This window comes from Cupressus sempervirens, chromosome 6 (genome assembly GCF_028749045.1).
Source record: "Cupressus sempervirens isolate cs-2001-9-10 chromosome 6, ASM2874904v1, whole genome shotgun sequence".
In the NCBI taxonomy this organism is placed as follows: Eukaryota; Viridiplantae; Streptophyta; class Pinopsida; order Cupressales; family Cupressaceae; genus Cupressus; species Cupressus sempervirens.
In genome coordinates, this window is record NC_143123.1 from 522733188 (window position 1) to 522745524 (window position 12337).

Consider the following 12337-nt stretch of genomic DNA (forward strand, 5'->3'; position numbering starts at 1 on the left):
TCATAAAGACATCTCTCCATCCATATAGATACTTCTTGAATAGTCTTTCATTACTTAACCTAAAAGTTGACTTTACTTCCCAGCTTTATCGATACAAGATAATCTTATTGATAAGTCTCTCTTCTCTTATAACCCAATGGAATAATCCATGACTTAAATTGTTCCCATTTATTTTTCCATTTGTTATCGACCAATAAAGTGCTTCCCTATTGCTTCTCGATTCCTCCTACCAATAACCTTCCTAAAGATATAGTAGCAACATGAAAAATAAGTTAATAATTTGACATCAATGACAAATAATATAACTGATGAATAATACAATTCATAGCTTTCCTTAAGTCATCAACAACTTGTGAATCAGTAATGCCAATAAGTTTTATCAATGATCTTTCTTGTGAAAATTTTGATATTTGAATAAACATCTCAATATATGCATCTCATGTAGCTGTTAGAGGTGTGTTTCTCATCATATTTTCTAAAAATGAGTCTAGCAATGACTTGGATTGGCTAGATTTTTTTTTTCCAGGTTCCTTAGTGAATGTTTCCAACTGTAGTTGCAAAATTCTATCAACCATCTTGTCCTTTGGTCTACCCTCTTTCCTCTATCTTAGTCTTCTCTTTTTCATTTTCATTTTCTTTGCCTTCTTATGGAGTTTCAATTTATTGACTAGCCTCTAAAATAGGTTTGTCCTATTGAGGTTCTACAACCTCCTCACTCCTTATATTTTTCTCTTGTCTCTCTTCTTTTCTTCCAAAATTTTGTCTATAAGAAGGAAACTCCATAATTTTGTCTATAATTTCTCAACTACCAAAATTCCAAGACTTAGTTCTAATTAAGTGCCAAATGAATCTATTTCAACATTTAAGAAGGGGTCTTCACTAGGGTTAGTTGTGATGAATCCTCCCCCTATCATCAATTTTCCTTCCTCTTGATGTGGCATATCCATCTAATCATTATTTTCTTCCTACTTATGTGCATCCAAGGTAGTGTCAATGTCCTCTATCATTATTGTTGTAGAAATTCCTATCTTTGATAAACTAGGTGGCTTTTTTGTTGATGAAGGTGTGATCACTTCATTTCCAACCTCTTCAATGTATTATCTTCTCATAGATTCACTTCATATTTGATTGTGAAGTTCTTTAGTATCTCTTGTGACCTCTTCTTTTAGACCTCCCATGAGTCTTATGAATCTCATTTTATCTTGCACAAGTGGGTTAAGGCTATGCATGATCCTTTCTATTTCCATAATGTTCTTCACATCATAACATTTTCTAATAACCTTGTCTCTAAAAGTGTTCTCTTCCTTCTTTGTTCCCAATCAAACTTCATTTAGTGTTTCATATAATTCTTTTGAAAGTTCTCCATGAATGGTAAGTAAAGGCTTCTTAAACTTAATCATATAGTGGATTATTGTTATATCCAAATTTCTCTACTCATATACTTGATATCTATCATAGTATTGCTTTAGCTTCTAAAGATTACATTACTTTAAGATAGAGTCATTCAAGTTCTCTATTCTAGACTTCCAATTTGTCTTCTTTTTGTTGCCTCCCTTCTTGTTATTGTTGCTACTATGGTTGTTGTTTTTGCACTTGGACTTCAAGTGGTGTCATGTATCCTATCATTTCCTTTCCTTCATATATGGAAATCACCTTTTTTTCTTTTTCTTGGACTAGTTGCCATCTCTTTAATTATTTTGGGCTTAGATGTTTCTACTTGTTCTTGTTTCACTTCAACTAATCTTGTTGATCCTTGCACTAGCATGTATGGATGACTAACCATGAATTATGCTAACTTCTTCTACCATGGGCTAATCAAGTGTATTTGATGCTAGTTATGGTGCAAAGGTAACTAATCATATAGGTGCTAATGGTGTAGTGCTAAGGCATGCTTGAACTGTCAATGGTGGAACAACTAGGACATCTTTATGTCCAATCTGGTTTATCTTAGATAAAGTTTTCTTAACATTAGTAAACTCTTGGTGTGTGATCTATGTTTCTCTCAAAATATTTTTCATCTCATCGTCAACCTTCTTCCTTGTTGCTTTCTTAGTCTTGGTCTAATAAGCCATTCTCATACCCTTCTCACTATAGGAGAGGAAAAATATCATAAACATGCATGCAAGAGGAACCATAAAACTCTAAATGCATGCAAAAGAAATCCTAATCCTAACACAAAACAAATTAAGATAAAGTAATAAAAATAGAAAACTCCCTCAATTTGACAATTGTGCCCTTGCTTGCATCTCTAAAAGAGTTGATGTATCTCCCATGTTGACACAATGAAAGCAATATGAAAAATGATAATATTATGATGAGAAGAATTGAAAAAGATGGTTAACCAAAAATGAGAGAAATGATCACAATTTATAGAATTTTCCACAGAAATTGCAAATTAGCAATTTTAGTACATAAAAAGGTAAATGTCATAAAATATGAAAGTTTACAAATTGAAAGAGGAAATTTGTCATAAAGTATGAAAAAAGAATGTGCAATTAGAAATTGAAGAGTTTAAAAAAGGAAAATTGTCATAAACTATGACAAATATGACAAAAAGAAAAAGAGGAAAATTGTCATGAACTATGAAAATTATGAAAAAAGAAAAAGAAAAATGTCATGAACTATGACAAATTATGACAAAAGAGAAAAAGAAATTGTCATAAACTATGACAATTTATGACAAAATAAAAAAGGAAAGTGGAGGCTTAAAAAAAGAAAGTGGAAGCACAATTAGTGGGAAAGTGTAAGAGTTAGGATTTTTGAATTTAAAAACTCATAAATCACTCCAAAATGGAAATTAGAATTTAGGAAATAGAAACTTTCCAAAATTCATAGAAATGGAACAATTAATTAATAAATATTAACTAATTGGAAATAATTAATAAAAGAGGATGGATTAATAAAATGAAATGGATTAAATGATTAAGACATAGGAATAAAGCATGGGTTATTTATTCATATAAGGAAAATTAATAAAATGATTGGCCAAATAATAAAATAAATACAAGGAATAATCGTATTAAAGGATTATGATGAAAATGTAGATCAAATGTGATGATATTGGATTGGACCAAGGACATGATTAAATTTATGAGATAAATAATGCTAGATGAAAGATAGAAATGATGACTTGTCAAGGACACATGACAAGGATTGATGATGTTGAAAAGGCATTAAAGGATGTGACAATGCCAAGGATTGAAAAATGATGATGACATGCCAAGGACACATGACATGTATTAAGGAATGTTGATAAGGCACTAAAGGATATAACAATGCCTAAAGGATTGATGATGATGAGATGATATTGAAATGGATTTTTGAATTGATTCTGAGATGATCTACATTTTGATTGAATGATGATCAAGTTGGCCAAAAGATCAAAGTTAGTGAATGATAAATTGGGACAAGTTAGGATGTAACAATGATGAAAGAGTAGGCACAAACCATTTTTGAGTGTCTACACTCACAAGTGCCAAACCTTAAACTGTTAGAATTTGAATTAGTATTTAGGATCCTTTATACATGTCCTTCAATTTATTCCTCTATGATGTCATAGCCAAGTGGGTATACATATATCACTCTAGGAGTGATTGCCTCTATCCTAATGAAATTAGTATCTACCATGAAATATAATTAATCTTTGTAATTTTCAACCACAGACTTTAGAATCCTAGTCCTTTGCTTCATTTTAGACTGAAAGGTTTTCACATGTAATATTGCATGTTGTCAACATTATCCATAGGGTGTCTTTTGTATAAATCTATAATCTTTTTGGTATAGGAGCACCTAACAACTAGATGAATACCTAAAAATTCATATTGAAGATCCAATGAGGAATATGTTCAAATAAGACCAATAAGTTCATTTCATGATGTACTTGGGCTAAAAATTCCATTTGGGATTCATTTGGAGTCATTTCATGTCAATGTAATGAAAGTTGTCAATATATGCAAATATGGCCTAAGATGCCTAATATATGGGTTTGAGGGTAGAAGTAGGAATTTAGTTAATGCTTTGTGTTTAAAAGGTCTAAAAAATGACCCTTTGAATGTAATTGGGCAATATCTAAATACTAAGATGCAAAAACACATGTAGGTTGTCAAGTTGTCAAGTTGACAACTTACGATTAAGGGATTAGACCATCTAAAGGTTGCTTGTAGTTAGTTTTTGGGTAGTTAGCAAGGTGGTTATCAGTTCCATGGAGGAAATAAATTTATCCATTATTTTAATGGTTGAATTGGGAGAGAGGAGAAGGTGTGTGAGATGTTAAAATCAAGAAACACTAAGTTTTCAACATTTTCTTATGTTCTGCCAATTATTTGGGTGTTGTTTGCAGCATTTGTTCATACTATAGAGCATTTATTTCTGAGGATTATTTTGCATGGAAAATTAGAACATAAAATCCTCCATGTTTTGGATTTTATAGAACTTTATTTGGTTTAATTTCTATAAAGATGTTGTTATTGGACTCAAAACTGTCCAAAACCCTTATATAGGAAACTAAGGGTATATAGCAATGTAGATTTCTAATTGTCTTGGCATCCAATAAGGTCTTATTCATAGCCAATATGATGTAAAAACAATGTATTATACTATTCTAGAGGTTTTAGGAACCATGCATGTAGTTGGCACATTTTCCTAATGAAGAAAGAGGAAGATGCCGGAAGGAATGAATTATTGTTTCAAATTTGAAAAATAGAGTTATAGTGTGAGGGTCATATTGCCAACACCCAACATTGGATCGTGCCCAATTTTTGATATGTTGTTAAGTGATAAATTACTCCAAATTTCAACTATTGTATTCATAAAATATTATTTAGTTCTAAATTTATAGACCTATGAGTATTGGTCTATCAAAGAAGACAATGAGCATGTATAATCATGTATAATCTTGATTATTTATTTCATAATTATAGTTGAAGGATCAAATGGGATCATAAGACCATAATAATTGGAGATATGGTAGATATTTAAGCTATATAAAACTTTTATTATTACCAATAAAATTAGTTTTGATGATAAGAAGGCCAACCAAAGGGATTTTCAAGAACTTTCTTAGGAAGGTTGGATTAGAATAATTGTCAAAGATGAAGAGATAAAAGTGAGTGTGGCTTTGTCCACTTCATTAGTGATTGAAGGAAGGTATGAAAGAAATTAATGGAGTGTAAGGAGATTAGTTTTATGTGTTAAGAAATCTTTGAGAAGATAAAAAATTAAAAGGAAGAATTGAGTCAAGGAATCTACAGATTGGAGAAAACTGTCATAGTTGGCTAGCAAGGCACAAACATTTATTTTGTTTTATCAGTATCCAATGAGACAAGTTGTTTAATAGAGTATGGGAAAATAACTAAAGATTATTTTAAATGTCTTCTTTATTTTTGTTTTAACAATACACCATATAGTTCATGAATATAGCGGATGAAATTGTCATGATACTGATAGTAAATTGTCAAGTTCAGGTTTTTAACAAGTTTACGAATACTGATCATTTTAAGATTGGAGTTGAGTGGGTATTTATATTCAGAGGAGTGGTGGTTCTTATGAGGAAGAGTGAATATTAATATATCTTATCATAAATTGGGTGGGTTTTGGTTCATAGTTGATCCCTTTGATGAGAATTTTTGAATGTTGTTACAAAACACACGAGGAATATCTAGTTTCCTATGGAGTTTGATCAGGTCCATCATGCCCTCCACATCACTTTTCCATTGTTCACTTCCCATTTTTCTAATCAGAAATGGGAATGAATGGAAATCTATTAAAAATGTAGAAAAATATATAGGTTATCAAAGACTTAAATCTGAATTGTTCATTTTTTGTTTTCTTTATCCTTTCTAGATTGCCTATCAATTGAATTTTTATAATTTCATATAAATGAGTCTTTTCAACACATATATTATATGCTGCATGTACATATCAATTTTCCAATTCATCTTATCTTGATATTCAACATAACTTAGTAGAAATAATCTTACTTACAGATCTCATATCATCCCGCTTTATTTGACTGATTACTATACATTTTCCATTCTAAATTGATTTGGTGTTTTCTATCACAATATTCATAACCATTTATTATTTAATGGAATTTAATATTAATTGGATAAACATATTACTTCATGAATCAATTCATCTGTAATATTTACTATTTTGTCACCCATCCAAAAATCATCATCATGAATTGGGCTCAAAATGATTTTTGTCCAATTCTCATTGTCAAAGTCATGATAAAACATGTATTTCACTACATAAACTTGACCTAGGTTTTCAAATCCTTCCTTGTAATACATTTACTATATGTATATCTTCTTTGATCTGAATTTTTTTTTTCTCCTACAGTCTCAAATTTGTAATGAATATAGCTTCTAACATCTTCCATATATAGAACTTCGTTGGGTATTTGAGAAAATGTTGTGTTAGGGTCATCCTCAATAGGTGGAATAGGTTTTTTATTCAACTTAGGTCTAGCTACCTCTATTATTTCATGAAACATTTATTCTTCCATTTAAAAGGCTTAAAACTTCAACCACACTTCACAAGTTAACTTCACAAAAAGTAAAATACCTCTAAGATCACGATTTAGGGCTTCTTGTGTGAATTGACAAAATCTTTTAGAAATCAACTTGATTTGTTTCTAAGTCACTCTTAAGTGATCTTCTTCTATTAAATTAATCAAATGGTGATCAAATGATTTAATTTTAGCCATTAAATCCTTCATAAACAACTTGTTCATTAATTGTGCAAGTACACAAGACTCAAAAAGTTGTTATCTTTTACTAGTGATCTATTTTCTTTTTGCGCACTCAAATATGAGCTCCAAATGAAATACACTCTTGACTGTAGCTTCTTCTCATCCATATCATACTATCACAAACTTCACAAGTCTTAACTCAACCTATCAGGGGTTAACTAATTTTCTAGCCTCATTTCCCCTTTTATTTTGATGAATTGATTAATTAGATTGATAAGGGTTTGTCAACTACTATTAATGACTTCAAGTTATTCTCAGATAAGTAATTTTCTTCTTTTCTATGCATATCTATGTTCTTTTAGGTTTCTTAGTTTTAACAAATGTTTCATTGAAGTTATATTCTTTCTCCTCCACCATTTATTTATGTCTTTCGTTATTTTCTTCATTCCTTCTCACATTTTTGTTTGCATTCCTTCTATAATTAGGTTTTCTTTTATTCTATGATCTCATTTTATCTATCCTCATATTGTTTCCAAAACCATTGAATCTACAAAAAATATTGTTGTATGCCCAAGGTTGTTGCAATTAAAATAGGCCATGACATTGTTTCCATATCTAGGTCATGATTGACTGATATGTAATTTGCATTCTCTAGCATTATGTACAAATTTATTACACTTATAACACATAAATCCATTTATTATGATATTTTTTTGTCCAATAGATCTACTAGCTACAAGGTTAGCACCTTGATAAATTCTATTATTATTATATCTAAGTTTCCTACATTCATTAACTCCATGTCCATAAGCATAATGATTAGGACAATAACAAAGAAAAGGGTTAGAATACTTACCTATATAGTCCTTCTTCATTTGACCAATTTCATTATGTGCAAAGCATATTCCAATTGATTGTTTCTTCACTTCTTTGGGTTGTTCAAATTGTTTAGAAACTTCCTTTTTCAGATCTTGTTGTTGTTGTTGTTGTTCAGGTTTTTGGATCACTAGAGCTAGTTCGTTAATAACTTCAAATCTCTTAGATAATTATCCTCCAGTATATCCAATTCTTATCTTACCATAAACACATCTTTATGCCATGATTTTCTCATCAAGATTTTCAGCACTAGAATATAACTTCTCAAGATATTTCTTTGTTTATTTTGGCTCTCCTTTCACAATATTGATATACTTCTCAAGTTCTATAAATTGTGGCTTTGTAGATTCAAGTTTCGATGTCATCTTAGTAAGTTTGGATTTTAGATCTGTATTCCTAGATCCAAAATTTGATTGACTTTTCTTCTCATCTTCCACCAAGCTCATCTTAAGATTTGTGATCTCAAGTTCATGCTTTAGAATCTCATTCTCCTTCTTCAGGAAAGAAACTACATCACTATCCTTGATATGATCATTTGAATTTTATCTTAGACCTAGTAGATTAAATATGCTCTTTCAACTTCTAAATGAAATCTTGTGCATCTTTAAGTTTGATCCTCAAGCTATCTCCTTTTTCTGTGATTACATCAATTTTTCCAAGAGCTTCCTCTAGGATCTTTTATAACTAATCCATATCCATAGAGATCTTACTCATGTTGTTAAGATTCTTTTGAGTAATTATTATTTGATACCAATTGTTAGAAATGGGAAATAATGACGGGGGGGGGGGGAGGGTGTGAATCCGTATTTCACAAACTTTTTCCCCACCATGGATATCTTTAACAATGTTTAAATTTGAACATGTGATAAAAATCAAAACTAAACATAGAAGTAACACAATGCAACTCATAACACCATTATCTGTTAACTGGAGAAACACTAGCCAAGGGAAAACCCTAGTGGGAATGGTACCCACAAAATGATCCACTAATTAAAAGTATCTTGTGAAAGATATTGATGTTGTTAAGAGTCTATTACATCTATATAGTGAATATGTCCTTTTTAGAGAACTAGGCCTTGTTAGAAGCCTCAACCTTGTTAGGAGTTAGTATTAAATTAAAATAGAAACAAGTTGATCTCACTCCTCAAACATGCATATACAATGATATATTTTGTACACAAAAGGTATATATACAAAACCATTCTTGATAGTGTTGATATCTTCAATATTAGATTTGTCCTTGGTGGATCTCTTTAAAAAAATTGCATATACTACCTTTTTTGAGCTCTAACACAAAGTTCACATCGTATAGTTAACACAACATAATGACATAGTCATCACATAACTTCACATCTATAACTCTTTCCTCTATACCCATTTATTCTATAATGTAGGCCTTCAAGTCTTCACACATCTCCCAAGACATAAAATCACATCATGCTAAGTTAGAGTTAACATCTAGGATGTATTCCCATAATAGCTAAGTAAATATTTTGGTAAAGCAAAATTATTCCTTAATACAATTTACCAATTCCTTGCCTCTCTTCTTTTTTGACTGTGCATGGTTACAACTAGTAAAACTTTAATAACTATGTTTTTATATCTCATTATGACATACAAAATTGGGGAAATAATCTTTAATATCTGTACTATGTCTTATTAATTGTGCACATTCCAATTCTCTCTTTGTGAATCTCTTCATTCAGAAAGGTGTCTCTTTTGATAGTTAGCCTCTATTAAACTTAGACAATTTTCTAAGATATCTCCTCCAAAAAATGACTCCAGAGTTTGTTCATTGGATATAGCATATATGTTTACATAAATGATAACCTCATAGTATCTCAATACTCACTAGTACATTTGGGTTCACTTTTTGACCTTTATTGGTCGAATTTTTGACCCAATTTTTGACCAAATTCGACCAACCCATTGGTCGATATTTTTCTAGTCAAAATTTTGACCAATCTATTGGTCGAAAACCCACCAAAGCCATTGTCTAGGTTCATACAAGAATTAGTCAAAATTTTGACCAACAAAGGTGGAAAAAAAATTGTGTGTTGGTGGAAATTTTGACTAGCAAAGGTAGAAAAAAATTTAGGTATTGGTGGAAATTTTGACCAACAAAGGTAGAAAAAAATTTAGGCTTTGGTGGAAATTTCAACCAATGAAGGTGGAAATTTTGACCAACAAAGGTAGGAAAAAATTTAGGCATTGGTGGAAATTTCAACCAATGAAGGTGGAAATTTCAACCGACAAAGGTAGAAAAAAAATTTAGGTGTTGGTGGAAATTTTGACCAATGAAGGTGGAAATTTTGATGAACAAAGGTAGAAAAAAAATTAAGTGTTGGTGGAAATTTTGACCAATGAAGGTGGAAATTTCGACCAACAAAGGTAGAAAAAAATTTAGGCATTGGTGGAAATTTCCACCAAAAAAGGTAGAAAAAACCCAAGTGTTGGTGGAAATTTCGACCAATGAAGGTGGAATTTCCACCAACAGCTAGGTGTAATTTTTTTTCAAGAATTCTATAAAATAATTTACATGTCTTGCCTATGATATGACATTTTACATGCATCCTACACTCTCTCATCCGACTGATGATGGATTATGCAGAGTGATCTGAAACCATGATTCTAAAAAATACACACAATCAAATCCAAAATGAACTTGCACTACAAATGGATTGTGGAAATCTAATATTGTTAATTTTCCATGCATGTCTACCAGGACAAATATATGTTTAAGTTGTGATTGTCCTGGTAGACATGCATGCAATTTTACCAATATCAGATTTCTAACAATCCATTTGTAGTGCAAGTTCATTTTGGATTTGATTGTGAGTGTTTTTTAGAGTCATGGTTTTAGATCACTCTATGTAATCCATCATCAACTGGATGAGAGAGAGCAAGATGCATGCAAAATGTCATATCATACACAAAGCATGTGAACTATTTTATAGAATGCCTGAAAAACATCGATAGTAACTAATATGAAGAATATTTAATTAGTTATATGATTGAGACAAATCATGTACCAGTGAGTTGGTCAAAATTTCAAGCAAAAAAATTTTGACCAATGGGTTGGTCGAAAATTGGGTAAAAAATTTGACCAATAAAGGTCAAAAAATGAACCCAAATGTACTAGTGCAAGTATGCTTGCCAAGTTGAATCTTTGAGTTCGATCATCAAGTCACCCCACCAAAGTGCCTCATCAAGGTCAATCTTTAGGTCTGCTCATCGAGCTTGCTCACTAAGTCAGCTCACCATGTCGCATCTCTAAGTGGCCTCGCTAAGCCAACTCGCCAACTTGGCCCACCAAGTTGCCAATTTAAGCCCACTCACCATGTTAGATCGCCAGGCCGACTCCACAAGTCAGCTCACCAAGTTGACAATTAAAGTACACTTGCCAAGTTGACTGTTCAAGTGTGCTCGCCAAGTTGACTTAGAGTTTGTTCATCAAGTCACCCCACCAAAGCACCTCATCAAGGTCAGTCCTTAAATCTGCTCACCAAGTTAGCTCACCAAGTTGGCTCACCCACATGTCCCACCAAGTCCCCAAGTCTGCTCACCAAGCTGACAATTCAAGTGCGCTCACCAAGTCAACTCTTTAAGTTTTCTCACCAAGCCCATCCCCTAGGTCAACTCTCCAAGTCAGCTCACCAAGTCACTCCCACCTAGTCACCTCAATTAGTTGACTCTTTCAGTCAGCTCACCAAGTCTACTATTCAAGTACGCATGCTAGGTCAGATCGCTAAGCCAGCCCACCAAGTCATGTCACCAAGTCAACTATTCGAGTATGCTCACAAAGTTGACTCTTTAAGTTTTCTCATCAAGTCACCCCACCAAAGCACCTCATCAAGGTCAATCTTTAAGTCCACTCACCAAGTCAGCTCACCAAGTCATTGCACCAAAGTCGACTCACTATCTTGCCTCACCAAGTGGACTCTCTAAGTTAGCTTGCCAACTTGCCCCACCAAGTCGACTATTCAAGTATGCTCACCAAGTTAACTCTTTGAGTTCAGTCATCAAGTCACCCCACCAAAGTGCCTCATCAAGGTCAGTCTTTAGGTCCAATCATTGAGCTTTCTCACCAAGTTAGTTCACCATGTCGTGTCTCTAAGTGGCCTTGCTAAGTTGGCTTGCCAACTTGTCCCACCAAGTTGCCACTTTAAGCGCACTCACCATGTTAGATTGTCAGGCCAGCTCCCCAAGTCAGCTCGCCAAGCTGAAAATTGAAGTACGCTCACCAACTAAACTCTCTAAGTTTGCTCACCAAGTTTGCCCCCTAGGACAACTCTCTAGGTCAGCTCACCAAGTCACCCCCACTTGCCCCACTAACTCGCCACTTTAAGTTAACTCACCATGTCAGCTCACCAGGCCGACTCCCCTAGTCAGCTCGCCAAGCTGACAATTCAAGTACACTCACCAAGTTGACTCTTTATGTTAGCTCACCAAGTCTACTCCCTAGGTCAGCTCACCAAGTAACCCCCACCCAGTCACCTCAATGAGTTGACTCTTTAAGTCAGCTCACCCAGTGGTTTTACCACCTTGCCTCAACAAGTTGGCTCCTTATGTGTGCTTGCCAAGTTGCCCCACTGAGTTTCTTCTCTAAGCCCACTCACCATGTTAGCTCACTTGGTTGGCTCACCAAGTTGAATGTTCAAGTACCCTCACAAATTAGGCTTGCCAAGTCACCCAACCAAGTCATGTCACCAAGTCGACTGTTCAAGTATGCTCGCCAAGTTGACTTTGAGTTCGCTCATCAAGTCA